The sequence below is a fragment of the Hippocampus guttulatus genome, chromosome 2, assembly GCF_054856545.1.
Source record: "Hippocampus guttulatus isolate MCC_2025c chromosome 2, RoL_Hgut_1.0, whole genome shotgun sequence".
NCBI classification, from domain to species: domain Eukaryota; kingdom Metazoa; phylum Chordata; class Actinopteri; order Syngnathiformes; family Syngnathidae; genus Hippocampus; species Hippocampus guttulatus.
In genome coordinates, this window is record NC_141262.1 from 26,548,930 (window position 1) to 26,565,694 (window position 16,765).

Here is a 16,765-nt window from a genome sequence, read left to right on the forward strand (position 1 = left end):
CTACCCCATTATCTCACTCGCCTTCTCTCAGCGACATGCGCAGTCTTACGGCTGACAACGAGGCACTCTAAAAGGCTGTACCAGCAGGTTACCACATGTCAAAATGAAGCAAACAAAGATCTTTTCGGAAATGATTCCAATTACACTAAACACGCGTGACACATCAACCACCCATCAAACCGATTTCACACTTGCGCTGAGCGCGCCTGTTTTCGAACAGACATTCACAAGGCAGATGCACACCTCAACCTCAATCAACCATTCACAAGTCCACACAGCAGCCAATCAAAAAGCTCTTCCTCCTCCAAGCCGCCGGCCAACCCCCTTGAACGTCTATCAAAAATGTCATTTCCCCCCCTCCCCTCACAAGAGCCATCAGCACGTTTGGAGGAAGAAAAGCGGGTGAGAGAAAAGGAGGTGTGAAGGACATGCAACTTTCCTTGTCACACCTCCTTTCTCTCTCTCTCTCTGTGCATAATGCGGAGTGTGAACGCACGAGGACGCTTCGGAAATGAAGCGAGACGAGGTCAACGCAGAAAAGCATTCTTTCGCAAATAAGGCAACGAGAATGCATTGCCAGTTCCAAATCGACTCGAGGGATAAGGCGCAGTGATGCCGTCCCACATGTGTCAGTGACAACAACATTGGATTCGAACAGAATTCGAGAACGATACACGGATGTCCCCAGAATATAAAGGTCCTGAAAAATCCCAAACCGTGATGACCTTGCTCCCGCGCCAACGATTAGACTGAGCCCAGGTGATACTGACAAAATACTTGGAAGTGAATTGCTGAGCGAGGTGGACTAAATGGAGCCGTCCACTCACCCTCAGCCACTTTGGAGATGAATGTCCTCTGACACACGGAGAGAAGGCAGGAAGGCGGGCGGGCGGGCACGAGGGAGGCCGCGCGGGGGCCGGCAGCCCGCGAGACGCGATTGGCCGTGACAAGGTGTTGCTGATATGATGGCGGCGAGAGGTCATGTGATGATGTCAAGGCTGGCTAAGCGGCCCACCAAGCATTTACGTCATTAAGAGTCCTGTCATAGCCGATTCATCTCTTCAGCATGTTTTCCCTGAACTTGGTCAACTAAAAACGAGGCATTCATTTTTTTTGTCTTTGTTTTGACACATTTATTGAATTAATTAAATAAACAGTTCATTGATTTCTTGTCATTGGAATGAATGAAAGGGTAGGCTGAGTTACTCCCTGGCGACCCATGCAATGGGGAGATGAGTGACAAACGCAGCTCGGGGTTGCCTGTTGGAGAATATTGGTTCCGCTTAAATAGCCGCCGTTTCCACACGGGCCCATCGCACTGACGGACGACTAGAACTTATGGGGAGCGCAGCGGAGCAGAGCTTTTTTGGAATGGTAGTGGCAGTTCGTAACGTATGGCAGGTTTTCCATGATGATGTTAACTTGGTCAGTCCGGGCTTGATTTGATGTGTTTGATTAAATTTGGAAGCGTTTCAGACGCAGATATCCGGCAGTCTCTCTGTGGTAGCAAAAAGAGCTGCGAGGAGCGGTTTTGGTTTCCTTTTCTACTTACTGTGTGCAGGCCAGTAAGTGACATTTGCCTTCCCACCGCCAAGTGGCAGGAAAGCTCGATTGTAACTGAGTAACTCCTGGACAATTGCAACAGCTCCAATTGATGACAGACACTGCCCCGCGGGCCACAGGCTCAAAGCAGGAATTGTTTTGTGCGGCCCAATAGTTGGTGCGCAGCCATTTTGTTCAGAATCACAGATTTTCCAGGAGGGGAGATATTAGGTATCAACTTATGGCCACCCCTATTCGTGTCAGCCCAGTGAAAAATTTCTGGCTATGCCACTGAATGGAAGTGCCGCTAATCTAAAAAAAAGTTTAAAAAAAAGGTGCAGTACACTATAATATTGACCTAGTTAAACAGAAATAAATACAGTTAAACATCTTTTCTCACACTTTGCTTGAATTTCAGCTTATCTCAGCTCCTCTGAGAGGATAAAGAATATATGACTGAAAAGGACTGTTATGTGTTAGCATTAGCATTAAACCAGCGGACAAAAGACTAAAGTTTGCAGTTGTTTTAATTACACAATGTGAAAATATTCAAATTTCATGTTTACTTTGACCGTAAACTTCAACTGCGAGTGGCATGAAGAAGCTTAAAGCTCCTTTTGTTGAACAATTGCTCATCTTATTGTGAAGGATTTAAAACACTGTCATGTTTTATATAGTTAATAGTTATAGTTAATGCCCAGCCCACAATGTGGTCCAAAAATTTGTGGCCATACTTCCAAGACCATCTTGAGTTGCTTTTGGCGATCAGTGACAAGTAATGAACTCAAAAGAGGAAAAGATATGGCCGGCCCTGGCTGTGATTTGGTACGAGATTAAACGGGAAAGCGGGGAAGGAAGAAGGCAGACGGCATGGTTGGGTGGGGGTGAGTAATTGAGATGATGATGAGCAGTGATGGGAGATGGGGTGCGACGCGCGAGAGGATCGACGAGAGAGGAAAGATGTCTCTCTGAGTACAAAACCCAAATCAGTGGAAATCAGGCTTCATCACACCGGGACACCAGGAGAGGAGACAAAAGATGACGACATTACGACTTCATACATGCCATTAAGACACAGGCACGCAGCAACAGACTGAGCACATACATACACATTGACAGCACTTGTGCAATTTGGGGACAGAAACTCCACACTTTGCTTTTTAGCCACATACATACATACACACACACACACACACACACACACATACATACATACATATATATATATATATATATATACACACACACACACACACACATATACACATTCACACACACACACACACACACACACACACATATGGCTAAAAAGCAAAGTGTGGAGAGTCTCCGTTTCCAAATTGCACAAGTGCTGTCAATTTATTTCTATTTATTACCTATTATTGATTCAGGTAAGAAAATTGAGAACAGATTCTCGATTGTCCTCATTTTGCCTGTCCAAAACTCCAGCCAATTATGATTATTATGCATTATAATTATTGTCCAGCGCATGTTGCCCCCAATTGCGTCTGCCATCCTGTTCCTACCCATCGTGCTTGTCGGCTGCCTGTCTGTCTGCCTCCAATTATCCGTTTTTGTTTTTTCCGCAGGCTTGGGTCTGTTGGGTCCGCTTGCCTCCCGCGGTGCCGCCCTCCCAGTTCTGCTGCAAAGTTTTGCGAGTTCACGGCGTACTTGAGTGTGTGTCTGTTCAGAGAGCTGCCGTCTGTGCAGCTTCGCCTTCCGCAAAACCAACTCAACTTCTCAAGTGGATGATGTGCGTGCCTGCGTGCATTCAGCCGAGTAGTATTTACAGTTGCCTTCCTGTTTTAATTTGTTTTGCTCTCTCTCCAGAGTGCCATGTGTGTCACATCCATGATGAAGAGCATATAACCCCTCTCTTTTCCTCTCTCACTTTCTCACCCCTGAACCGCCCACACCCACCCTTTACAAAAAAAAACAAAAAAAAACAGTCTCGAATCCTTTTCATAAATCTGCTGACGCTTTCAAACCCGACTGTGAACATTAATGAAGCCATCATAAGCCATTAGTTTGCGGGGAAACGGAATTCGGGCTGAAACAGACCAGGCACTATTTGGTCTCCACATGTCGGAGAAGAAAAAAAAAAAAAGTATTATATTCTCTTGCATTCCATCTCGGATACACGGCGTACCATTTTTTGTGCAGGGTGAAGTTTCCTCATGTTTTCCTGCAAGGGGTGGGACAGTCCTAAACCCTTGTGAGCGATCATCACCGAAATTTGTGTGCACATCTCTACCCATGCCCACTTCGACCTCAGAAGTTATTTTTATATAACTGTGATTAAGATTCAGTGGGAATCATGTCCTCGTGAATGCATGAAATCCAAGTGGAAGATTTCTGACGGGACTTCGTGGTCACAGGTTCAAACCCAAGTGATGCGTCACATGCCAACCAAAAACACTCACAGTCACGCAGTCCTCCCCGATTTCACACATACACCCTCAACGCGGCAAAAAAAAAGAAAAAGAAAAGTGAGCGCTGACGCGAGGCGTGCACGGACGGGCGTGCTGGGATGCGAACGGTGAGTTCAGAGGCGCTACGTCAAACCCACCGCTGAAGGCCCCCGCGCTGCAGGATTCGGTCACGCTGTTGTTTGTCTTGAACTAAATCCGTGTCACAATACGTGTTACGGCCCAGCTTGAGCTCCGTGTGCGAGTGTGTGTGTTAATGTTCCACAGAGGCTGATGTTTCATGTGTGAGCGCAAAAGGTCACAGATGTTTTTAAATATGTTCCTGAGACCGCATTGTGAAAAATCTCCGGCCCGCGAATCCAGATACAAAATCACTCACACACCCGATGAAAGCTGCTTAAGTCGGGGATGTCCGACGACAGCACTACATCATATTGCACTTTATTAAACAATGTCGTAATAACACAACGAAACAGAATGTAAAGAATTACACAGTCGGAGCCACGCAATAAAATCACTGCGAGTGTTCCTAGGGCGCACGTCTTAGTCGCCAGAGAGTTGTGTGCTGTCAGGGAGTTTGTGGAAACACATGTGGACAGATAACATTAACAATAGGCACAGGCATATATTCTTTATCTTCTGCAAAAAAATAGACCAATATTACTGAACTGAGGAGTTGTCACTGTATGCATGCATATACGTGTGTTTCTCTCTCTCTCTCTATAATATGGCAGCCCAATGGAGCAGTGATTAGTGTCTCAGCCTCACATTGCAGAGGTGCAGGGTTCGATTCTGGCTCCGGGCTTCCTATGTGGAGTTCACATGTGCTCCCCATGCCTGTGTGGGTTTACGGGTACACCGGTTTCCTCCCACATTCCGAAAACATGCACGGCAGGCTGATTGAACACTCTGAATTGTCCCTAGATGTGTGTGTGTGAGCGCGGATGGTTGTTTGTCTATGTGTGCCCTGCGATTGGATGGCATCCGGTTCAGGGTGTCCCCGCCTAGCGCCCGAAGACAGCTGGGATAGGTTCCAGCATGCCCCGCGACCCGTGTGATGATAAAGGGGGTCATAAAATGGATGGGGCGAGAGAAAGAGAGAGAGAGAGGGATGCACGGTGAGGAGGTGAGGCTTTGAGTTTGTTCCCTTAATTGCACATGAAAAAAAACCCAAACCAAAACAAAACAAGACGAATAAAACAAAGAATCCAAGTGAGTGGCTGGCTGCATGACGTAACATCACCAAAGTGGCGGCCATGTAGGACAGTCACAAGCAATGTTCCGCACAACTGGGTCAGCCCTCCCATCCCAGGGCAGCGAGGGCATTCTTGAGTGTGTGTGTGTGTGTGTGCATGTACCCTGCAGTCTACCTTGAGAGTAAAGCAGCATGCATTTTAAATGTTTACTTGGGTGACCTCCTACCAGGCGAATGCTGAGTGACGATTGCCCAACCTGGTGGGCTGCTCATGCGGCAAGTTCATCGCCGTGTTTGTATGTTGTGCATTCCGGAGTACACACACACACACACACACACACACACACACACACACACACACACACACACACACACACACACACACACACATGACCATCCTCCATTCCTTCATCGACTGAAGGCCTGTAAGAAATGGGTCAAGCTCTTCTTCCTCAACGTCTCCCGCTTATGTGTGTTTCTATTTTTTTTTCTCTTATTCCCAAGATGCTCCAAGAATCCAGTCGTTCTGACGCGGCAGGATTTAAAACCATCATAATCTACACTCGGCAACTCTGAGGAGTGTGTCTTTGTGGACAGACATAATCAAACAAAGACGTGCTGGAAATGTACACAAGATACACTGGCACGTCTTGCTCAGTGTGCATATGCAAATTTGTGTTTGGAGCGGGGTTATCAAGTAGTCCGTCAGCAGAAAATGCAACCGAAAGAAGAAAATTGAAGTTATATCCTCGCGTTTCCAAAGTGAATCTGCACTTCTGCACCGAAGCATGACAGAAATCCACTTTTAACAATTCTGGGTTACTCAAATGTATCCACTGTCATCTAACAATTTTTACTTGTTATTTTCTTTAAAAAATAATAATAATATTGAGGGGACATCATGCTGCTCGGCTCCCTTAAAGTGACGGAAGAGGCAGTGCACGTATTTTCTTCAATCTTTCATTATAAAACCTTACACAGTACCGGTAATTAGCATTTCATCAACATTGAGAGTGACACACTGCCGACGGATATAACAGAGGATCTGGTGATTTTTTAAAAAATAAAACATCTTTCAGATTCCGAAATAAATAAAACGGAAGTAATGTAAGTTGTTTCTTCTTTCTGTGCGGCCCGGTACCAAATGACCCACGGACCGGTACCGGTCCGTGGCCCGGGGGTTGGGGGCCACTGCTGTACAGTCCAGGCGTGCTCAAAGCCTCTGAGTCACGTCAGCTCTTTGTTCGGCCTGCAGGGAAACCTTCTCTCTCATGTGTCAATATGAAGCAACGCATCTTTCCGCAAAATGCCCGCCGATAAGGGGCACGTAACTAAAACCGAAAAATGCTCTTGATTTCAATGATGTGAGTGCATCACCAAACTATATTTGCCCGTCTATAACTGCGAGTCCTGCTCCCTGGTTATATTTTCGGCATTAATAGACATTTGGTTTTGTCATTGTCAGCCATCTCTCTCATAAACACAAACATCCCCTCGTGATGTACTGCGATGTCACTTAAGCGCAGCGAGGGGGAAAACGGGAGACAGTGACACCAAACTCCAGGGCTTCACCCCCCCCCCCCCCCCTGTCAGACTGTCATCACCGCACACACACACGCGCGCTGACTCCTCCACTGTGACATTGTCTGTCATTGCTGGCTTACAGCATTGGCGTCAGGCCCACAGAAACGCTCAAGCCGGCGCGGGATGAGGGACCTTTGAGCGAAAAACCCCGCTGATCCGATTTTGCATTTATTTGGGAAAAAAAAAACATTCCCAAGCTGTCAGAGTCGACGTGGTAGTCGATGAAGCTCAATAAACAACCCGGATATTTGGAGCAGGATGGCGCAAGAGGGTGAAAATGTATCCAGGTGAAGGACGAAAGTCTGCTTGTTGGGAAGTGGGTCACGTGTCCGAAGGGAGGAACGATCTGTGACATGCATCTGGAGGGAAAAAGGAAAGCAAGTGGGAAGGGGGAGGGGGATGGCGGGCTTCTAAATTAAGACGACGGGATGCAAAAAGGGATTGAGTGTGGAAATGTGACGGAACAAGCGAAATGTCCCAAGCTGGCCACTTCATTAGGTACGCTATCTGATGCGATCCAATCACGACGGTCACATTTTGAAATATTAACGCGACAGAATGTGTACTGCTGCGAATATGTTTATAATCAAGGATTCTATTTTGATCCGAGACGGCATTTGTGTCGCGCAACGTATGTGTATGTGACGGTTCCAAAAATCTCTTGATGAACCGAACCCTTCATTCATAAATGTGTTACACATTGTATGATTATTTTTATATTCTAAAAACCTGATGTGCTAGAGAAAAAAATATATAGAAATTTTTAACCTGCATCTTTGATTGTCTTTGTATTTAAAAAAAACAACAAAAACAAACGATTGACCTGCGTTATTAGACTTTGAATACAAATATAATTTTCATTATCAAGCACAACAATGTACACATGAAGTGCAAGTATTATTTGTGTAACTCGGTGTTGCCATCCTCATGTTCCACTGTAGTCTCAGTGACTTTTGAGTGTGTAAAAGGCAGGGCCTGGTCTGGTAAGTGACGTGGGTGTCAGCAAATGAGAGTGAGGAATCGACTGCTTTGAATGTTTGATTTTTTTGCTGTTTGTTCAATAAAGTGATGGTGTACAGTATATTTTTGACCGCTTGCATTACAATCCATTCTAACCAGCAATGTCGGCTATATTAAATTAGCTAACAATACATTACCATATCGGAAAAATACGGCTGAGATTTTGGTAGGCCTTCTTTTATGTTATTAAGTCTAAGTCACACATATGCTGTTGTATCCGCAAATTAATATGGGGGCGTGGCTTAATCAAGAGCATTGACTCCAGCTCCGGTTGCTCATTTACTACAATTTGGAGTGTTCAATCAGCCTGCCATACATGTTTTTGGAATGTGAGGGGAAACCAGAGTACCCAGAGAAAAGCCACGCAGGCGAACATGCAAACTCCACACAGGGAAGCCGGAGTTGGAATCGAACCCGGTACCTCTGCACTGTGAGGTCGACGTGCTAACCACTGTACTACCGGGTCGCCCTGTGAGTTTTCATACCATTTGATAAAAAGCAGAAGGTGCATTTTCATTTTTCTTTCCAGCTTCTCAAAAAGAAAAAAAAAGAGCCACTTTCAACACCAAGGCTGTAAAACTCACAACCCCCTGCTAAAGCAAAGACAACTTGAGCCACGCTGGACCTCCCAAAGCAACATCTGCTGTTTACCTTAAGCGTTCCTGCACTGACATGAAAGGTTATCCTTTCCTAAAACAGTCCAAATTCATCCCGAAGTGGAGCAAATTCGGCGCTGCTGCTCATGATTAACAACGTCGCTAATACGGAGCACTTCGGCCGTTTTCCATACTGCTTGTCCTCATTCACACTCACATTCGCACCTATGGACAATTAACAGTATTCAATCTGCGGATTTTGGGAATGTGGGAGGATCGCACACACACACACACACACTCACGCGCACACGCAACACAACCGTGACTGTTACTACTCCGTGTGTGCGCACTTGTGTCCTTGTTGTTGCACATGCGGTACAATTCAGAGATGTTTTGCTCATCTCCAACAGTCCAGTCTGCTTTCGCTTGCAGGCTACCCGACTCCTCCCACTCTCCCCGCCTGACGTTATTATTGTTTCCAAGAGGAGGAAAGCACGTGCGCGCGCACACACTCACTCACACACACACACACACACACACACACACACACACACACATACATGAGAGGCAGCCAGCCGAAATAATGCATCTTGACATGTGTGCCTGCATACCGCTGCAGGGAGAGAATGGAGGGAAGGAAAGTGGAAAGAAGGAGGGCGAAAAATGAAGGGCAGGATGATGGACCGCGGAAGGCATAGTGCAATTATATACTATCTGTGTGTGCCTGTGTGCGTGTGTGTGTGTGTGTGTGTGTAGCAGTAAAAGAAAGGGAGTGATGACAGTTGTGTTTGTTTAGCTTCTCTGCGATTAAAGCGGGCCGCTCTAAACCGTGTGTTCAAGCTATATGGCAATCTGTCTGCTTTCCTACCCTCTATGCGTGTGTTGGTGCGCGCGTGTACCTTTCACAAGTATACGCGTGTTTGCTCGGCTAATGCATCAGTCTGCCAGAGTGTGCCGACACGTCTCCAGGTTTGTCGACTCACTTGACAATCAGCCGCACGTCGGCAAACAGTGAGCAGTTATTCAAAAAGGAAAAAAAAGCGATTCATTACCCCTCAAAGTTGAATTCTACTGTCAAACTACTTAACGCTAACGCTAAATAGCATCGTCGTTGCTGTCCTATCGCCCTTTCAACCCTTGAACACTGAAGCAGCACATGTAGATCGATAATATTAGAGTGGCTACTCACAGTCATATTTTCTTTATCCTCTGCCCAGATGGACTGATATTAGTGCAGCACCGACGAGCTGAGAAATGCTGAGGGATCTCAATGCACAGGCGGCGATAAACAGCATTTAAAACATTTCAGGCGGCCCAGTTGGGGACCGCTGCACTCTCAAAATCGATGTCAGGAAGCGACCCGGGGTCCTTTGCGAACAAGCCTGACAATTACTGACAGCGAAAATGCGATTTCATCACTTGACCACCTGAGTGAGGCCTCACACAAGGTCAAGTGAGAAACAGCAGACGCGCTCCCGCAGGATCAAACGCCGTGAAAGTTGTTGCCGGCCGCTCTTTTGCAAGCCACGTTTGTGCAGGCTGCCAAGACATGACAGATGGGAGATATCTGCCTTTGACCGGCTGACAAATGCCAGCTCGTTTGCTGGAAATGTAAGAACCGATGCAACACGCACAGCCAGCGCACTTCAAGAAAATAATATTAGGATTTTTTTTTTTTTTAATGTGCTTGGTCATTTCAAAACAAAACAAACAAAAAAAGCAGGCGCATTGTATATCCCTGAATAAACAACACGGTAATTGGTCTCCAGGTGGTTTGATTTCATCAAAATGTCTTGAATTCCTCCATCAACTCGTGAGAGGAGCTGCCTGAGCGCTGATCTGCACTTCATCACATGCTTCCTAATTGCGCTCCAAAAATAACAAAGCCTCGCTTGGCCGACCAGCGAGCCGCGCTAGTACACGTGTATCAATCATTGAAGGATAACAAACCGCACTGTTTGGCTTTTTTTTATATGGTAAAGTGGAATAAAAACAGGGCTTCAATCTCTATTAAAGCTTCAAATCATCCCCAAATGGACGTGACCGAATGGAAGAGCGACGCTCCAAGCGAGGTGGAACCACGACTGGAGGGAATAAATAAAGGTTGAAGCAATAAAACAGAGCAGCCATTCTCCATTGAAATTTAAAAAAATTAAATAAATGAAAGATGCCACTGGTTACATACAACAAGGCCGGCTTCTCCCCCTCCCCTCCGCAGCGCCTCCCAGAAAGCAGCGGGGGGCGCTGCAGATGAATTAGCGCACTGTTTTCACTCATTAGGCCGCACCCAACGCTTCACTTTTATTTACGCCCTTTTCTTTGGGCCCGACTTCTCTGGCGGCGGACAAAGAGTCTGCTCATAATGAGTGTGTGTGTGATTCCATACGTGCATGTGTGTGTGCGTGTGTGAAGGATTATGGCAGCTCCAATGCAGTGAATAGGGGCCGGACTGGGTCCCGGCCCCTACTGAATTAATTACTCTAATTAGCTTGTTAATTGCATATATTAAGCCGCTGGTGAGCTTCCATTTTAGGGTCCGGATTGGTCTATGAACACACACACACACACATATACAAAAACGCTGTGGGTGGCAGACCTGCTCGCTAGCTCTCCCTCCCTTCAATCCACTTGAGGTACAAGTGGAGAAACGAGACCCCCTCCACGATGGGGCTATTCAATTATCCAGCCGCAACTTCATCAATGTATAATAAGTGCATCGAACAAGAGCAGATGCGCGGTAATGCGGACGATAAGCCGCCTAAAGTGGAGCCAAGGGGGGATTCGCTTGGCATCGAGTGAGAATATTTGAACGCTGGTTGAGAGAGCAGCCCCCCCCCCCCCGAGGCCTCCAATTTGGATCATCATACAGTAGATACACCTCCTGTATTTTACCATGAATAATCACGTCATAAAAACAACAAACAATCAGTGCAGACTAGAACGCTAATGAGATATCGCGGCCGGCTCCGGACCCGAGGGGTCGTGACCTTGGCGGCGCGGCAGTTTGGGGCGAAACGTAGCCAACATTCGAGACAACAAGGAAGATTAGTGGAGGACGAGTCAACAGCTAATGAAGCTCTCTTCCATACAAACGCACACAAACACAAACACACACACACTGTGATAATGACGTCCTTTGTGCAGTTTGGAAGCAATTAGGACGCTTAAACGGTGACTCAAAAGGATTTGCAGCCGATTGTTTGTCCTTGTGTCTTTGAACGGTGGACCGCGTCCCGCGCCATCAAGTCTCGTGCTACGTCTCTGTCTTTGTTACGCGTGCTTTTCTCATCAAACTATTTCGGGACGGCCGTTTGCTGCCATGGCCGAACAACAAGAAGCGTGCATTGCCGCAGCCGAGTAATTGCCGTGGAACGCAAGCACCGACCCGACCTCGCAAGGGACGCAACCGACGCGACAGCCGCTATGTGGCTAAGCTACATGTTGTTAGAATGGTAGCAAAACTGGCCAAGTGCTTTTTAACTCTATGTTACACACATCAATAAAAAATACAGGTATGCTTGCGAAAAATGTTTTTTTTAATTAGTTTTTTTGCTATGTTTTCTAAAAAAAAATTAAAATGTGCTATTTGGTTAACGATGTGGGGGGAAAAAAACGCCTTACGAACATGTCGCACTTGCCGAGTTGTTGTAGCATATAAAATGCAGTTTTATCGCCTGATGACATATTACATGAATTCATTTCCACTATTTCATCTTGATAGAATCCGAGCATTAAATGTACTCTAAAAAAGTACTCTATTAATAAAGTTGAGTTTCGTTGAGTTGAGTAAATCGCTGATTTTTTTAAAACGCATTTCACTGTTCATCACATTGGCGAGGAACAAAAACAGTCGATTGTCATTGTCGGGCGGAAATGTCTGACACACCCAATTCCAATCAAGTTGGCACGTTGTGTGAACCATAAATCAAATCGGAACACAATGACTTGCAAATCATGTTCAACCTTTATTGAACTGAATACAGTACAAAGACCAGATCAAACCGATTAACTTTATCGTTCTAGAAAATCATCATGAACTTGGAATTCTATCGCTGCAACATGTTCCAAAACTGAAAAGTTGAGGAGTGCTCATCAATCACCTGTTTGGAACCTCCCACAGTTGAACAGGCTAACGGGGAACAGGTGCGTGGAAGGTGTTGCAGCCATACATTTCGAAGTTCATGATTATTTGGTAAAAACAATCGTGTTGATCAGTTTGAACTTGACATATCTTGTCGGAATTGTGGAATTGGGGTTTGTAAATTTTTCGCACGCCATTCCGTCATTTTTACGCCTCATTGAGTGATTAAAATTGCCAGAAATAGCTTGAAAGCAAATCTGTTAACGCTCTTGAATTGTTTGAGAGGTGTCGTAAAACTCTTGTCTCTTCAATCACTCTGCGGGAGCCGTGCCGCATTCTTTTATCTCAAGGTTGACTGTCATTTTTTTTTAAGACAATAATGAGTGTAAGTAGTTGGGTCATCTACATTTTGGACGTATTTACAGCGGGAGGTTGGAGGAGTGGGAGGGCGGGCGATCGCGTTTATGTGATCCTGGCCACGAAATCAAGCGCTATATCAGTGAACTCATACCGTCAACGGATGGCAGAGGTCAGCTGGCGAGGTGCGCTTGTTTTACACACCCCTTTGCCTCCCAACTGCACTGGCACGTTTGACTGCTTAGCAGAAGGCTGCTTTGCGCACAATCGCGCTTTTGTCCGTTTTAGCGGTGAGGAACGTTTTGCGTGAGAGAGCAAGACAGAGAGAGCAACATAGTGTGCGAAGGTTAAATGAATCATACAATGTTAACCGGGCCCTATCCAATTAAGAAGGGGTTCTTTAGTGCGTCTGTGTGTGTGTGTGTGTGTGCGCGCGCGTGACCTTTAGCGGGAGAGACGTATTCACACTCCCGCACGCAATCACCCCCCACCTAATGCGCACACACAAACACCCAAGCTCACAGCAGACAGTAGCTGGGCTCTGATTGCTGACCTAAATCAAGTCGGCGATCTGTCACTTTCTCTTACTTCCACTCACCCCACATCTTTTTCCTTTATTTCCACAGTTTTTCTCACCCCTTCCTCTTCTCCGACTCCTCCGTCTCCTCTTTTTCTTGTCCAAATAATCCTCCTCTCTCCCTCACTCTCTCCCCCGTGTCACTTTTACTTTAACTCACCCCGGGCTGAGCTACGTTCTCCCAATAAAACGCCTCATTGGTGGCGCGCGATATTACCATGGCTGTCGACGCACGCACACTCACTGGCCACAGCATTGAGTACACCTGCAGAAACTGGAATCAGTCAAGCGCTTGGTTCTGTGATATAAATCACCCGGTATGTATATAATGCCCTTTTTTTTTCAATTCCATTCCTCAGTTTAGCCCCTTATTGCAGGGTGCTGCCTTCACACATGAGAATCGAGCATGTTGCCTCAAGAACTGGAAGTGTTCGTTGGAGCGCGAAGAAACGCATTGCATGCTGGGAGCGCCTGGGAAGAACTCCCGATAGCAGAGTTTGGAGGGGGGGAGGGGGGCACTCAATGGAAAAAAAAAAAAGTCAAATAAATTATAGTGAGATTCACTAAAAGGTCCAGGATGGAATGTTCTGCTCTGCCGGGGCAATATTTGTCATTGGCGATGAAGAAACCTCCCCTTGAAATTTCAATAAACATTTTTCCAGACCAGCGAGTCATGTATGGAACGGAGCCATTGGAAGAGAGTGGGATTCACTCTCATGACGAATGACTTCTCAAGCCCAAGAGAGATTGCAAACGTGCTTTTAAGTGAAAAGGACTTTCGGAAAGACACCTGGGGCGAGGCTACTGAAATCAATGAGCTTCCATTTTGGAGCCGAATAGCTTCAAGAGGGTCAACTTCCACCCGAACTATGAAAACCTGAACCTGTTTTACATTTGCAACGGATTCTGATTAACTCTTTGAGCGCTGTTGGCATGAAATGTCATCAACGGGAAGTGTCAGCGGCGTTAATGGTCGTTAACTATGTTTTATTTTTATTGGCGGGGAAAAAATCTTGGCCGGCTCTGATTCGATAGTAAAGTTGAGAAAGTAACATTAGTAATCTAAACATTAACTATTGCCAGCAGATGGTAGCATTGGGTATCTTTTGGATGAAATCACCATGTATCAAAGGAACATGGAAATGGCAGAGCTATGGAAATGTGACCGTTACAAGCAGCTTGTGATTGCTCAAAGGAATTAAATCTACAACGAAGTGTGTCCCAGAAAAGAAGGCAGAGATTGTTTAAATTTGGATGGAGAAGCGATGATGTAATTTACATACATATATATATATATATATATATATAGATAGAAATGCACACACACAACTAAATACTACTACTACTACTGCTAGTACTAAATAGCATGCAAAAGATTTGCAAATGTAAAATTGTTACACTGCTGATTATTTGTGAATACAATATTTTCCCATCAAATGCAGATTTTTCTTGTAGTTGGTATGTTGTAGAAGAAAAGGATGTTTGAGGCATCACAAAAGCAAAAATTAATTGCATCAATGTAACTGTTGTACACAAAAAAGTTTTTTTAAAATTTCATTTGAAATCACACAATGTTTGACACTGCATTTATGAAAATGTAGATGGATTCCCCCATAAAAGTCAACTAAAAACAGTTTTTACCCACATTTTTGCTTCCATTTAATGGACATTGTGCTGCTCTTTCTGGGGAGCGTGCTTTGACCACCTGGGGGCAGATCCATATGGACATGGAGCCAGCCTAAAGTTTTCAGTAAACAGCAGCAAAATATGTCATTCTTTGTAGAGGATAAAGAATGCGTGACTAACGTGAGTATTGTTATGTTATAATTGCCTACATGTGTTAATTCCGTTTACATTTACAAATTTGTTGTACAGCACGAAGACAACGATGCTATTCATCAGCCGGTCTCAAGGCACCATTTACTTTCCGTGATGTTTTTGTTTGCCGGCGATGGTGAGTCAGGCCGTGTAATTTCAAATGTGTGGATTCAAACCAAAACGTCCTGAAAAGACACAAACAAACTCATAAAAACGCTTCGTTCGTCAAGATTTCACTTCCACGCCGAGGGCAGTTTGTCCTTTCCCTTTCTCCTTCCACATTTCTCCTCGCACTCAAGTGTCTACAAATCAAAAGGTTTTCGGCCCGATCAAATATTCAGCAGGTGTAGATTTGTCAGGAGTGAGCGACCGCGCACACCTGAGCGTTCTTCGCACCAAACAGTGAGCGCGGAGCGGAGTTGGTGGCCGCAGCTCATTTAGTGCGCAGTGCAGATTTCCTCCCACCGCATTCATCTGCTCTTTTGTCTCCTGGAGCCGCACTCCCTACCCGTGCACCTCTTCATCTGCCGCTCACCTTCACCCTCCTCGTCCCTCCCAACCAGACCAGCGGCTGCCGCTTGTGTCATTTATTTCAGTTTAACCCTGATAAATAAAACAGCGCGCGCCCCTGCATTATTGAACACTCTGACAACGCTGTCTGCGCGCACCGCAACCTCCAACAATTAGACCCCCCCCCACACTTACCCCCACTATACACACACGCGCGTGCGAGCTCACAATCCATCACGTAAAAACACACAGATGCAAACATACAGCTTTCAGAGTCCACTCACTCTTCTATTATTCATTTTAAGGTTGGTGTTTACGTGGATCGGCGTGTGACAGCGACAACCAGGCTCTCCGCAAAGCCCCGGGGGTCCTGCCGCATCAACAGCTCGACTGGGAGGGGGAGGAGGGGGGAATGGGGGCTTCCACTTGCTCGTTCATTCACACCCATGCGGGGAGACGGCGGTGTCCGCATTCATCCGCACTCACGGTACACGTCAACAAAAACCCGTGCCTGCACACACACACACGAAGGCATTCTCTCACACATACACACTCTCACACACACCATCTGTCTCAGCATGCAACTACAACACAGTCCCGGAGTGGGTGACCTGCTCAACTCCAACAAGTCACCAAACTTTTCGGACTATTCTGAGGATGTTAACAGTAACTGTACGTGTGTGTGTGTGTGTGTGTGTGTGTGTGTGTGTGCATATAATCAGAGAAGGCCCCTGTGTGCGCTGATGTGAGTGTGCATTCGTTAGCAGTGGCATAGATAAGTGCATGTGGGAAAGCGACCGCCAGGTTGAGGGGAGTGAAGGAGATCGCGCGCACACACGCGCACACACAGACGCACACAAACGCACGCGGGGTCAAATGTAAGTTGACTGTGAGGCGGCCATCATTCACTGCTAGGTGTGTGTTTGCATACGCATGAGTGTGTGACATTTGAATCCATTTGAAGAAGTGATCCATTTTTCTGGATGGCTTTTTGAGCACGAGCCTACAAACGCAGCGCAACTGCAAAGTAACTGGAGCTGCAGCGATCGAGTGTTT

At 46.0% G+C, this 16,765-nt stretch overlaps 1 protein-coding gene across 2 annotated transcripts in view; it reads right to left on the minus strand.

Annotated features, from left to right (window-relative positions):
• The window catches only part of efnb3b (ephrin-B3b), a 58,756-nt gene that overhangs the window by 9,359 nt on the left and 32,632 nt on the right, over positions 1-16,765 (minus strand). The window lies entirely within an intron of this gene.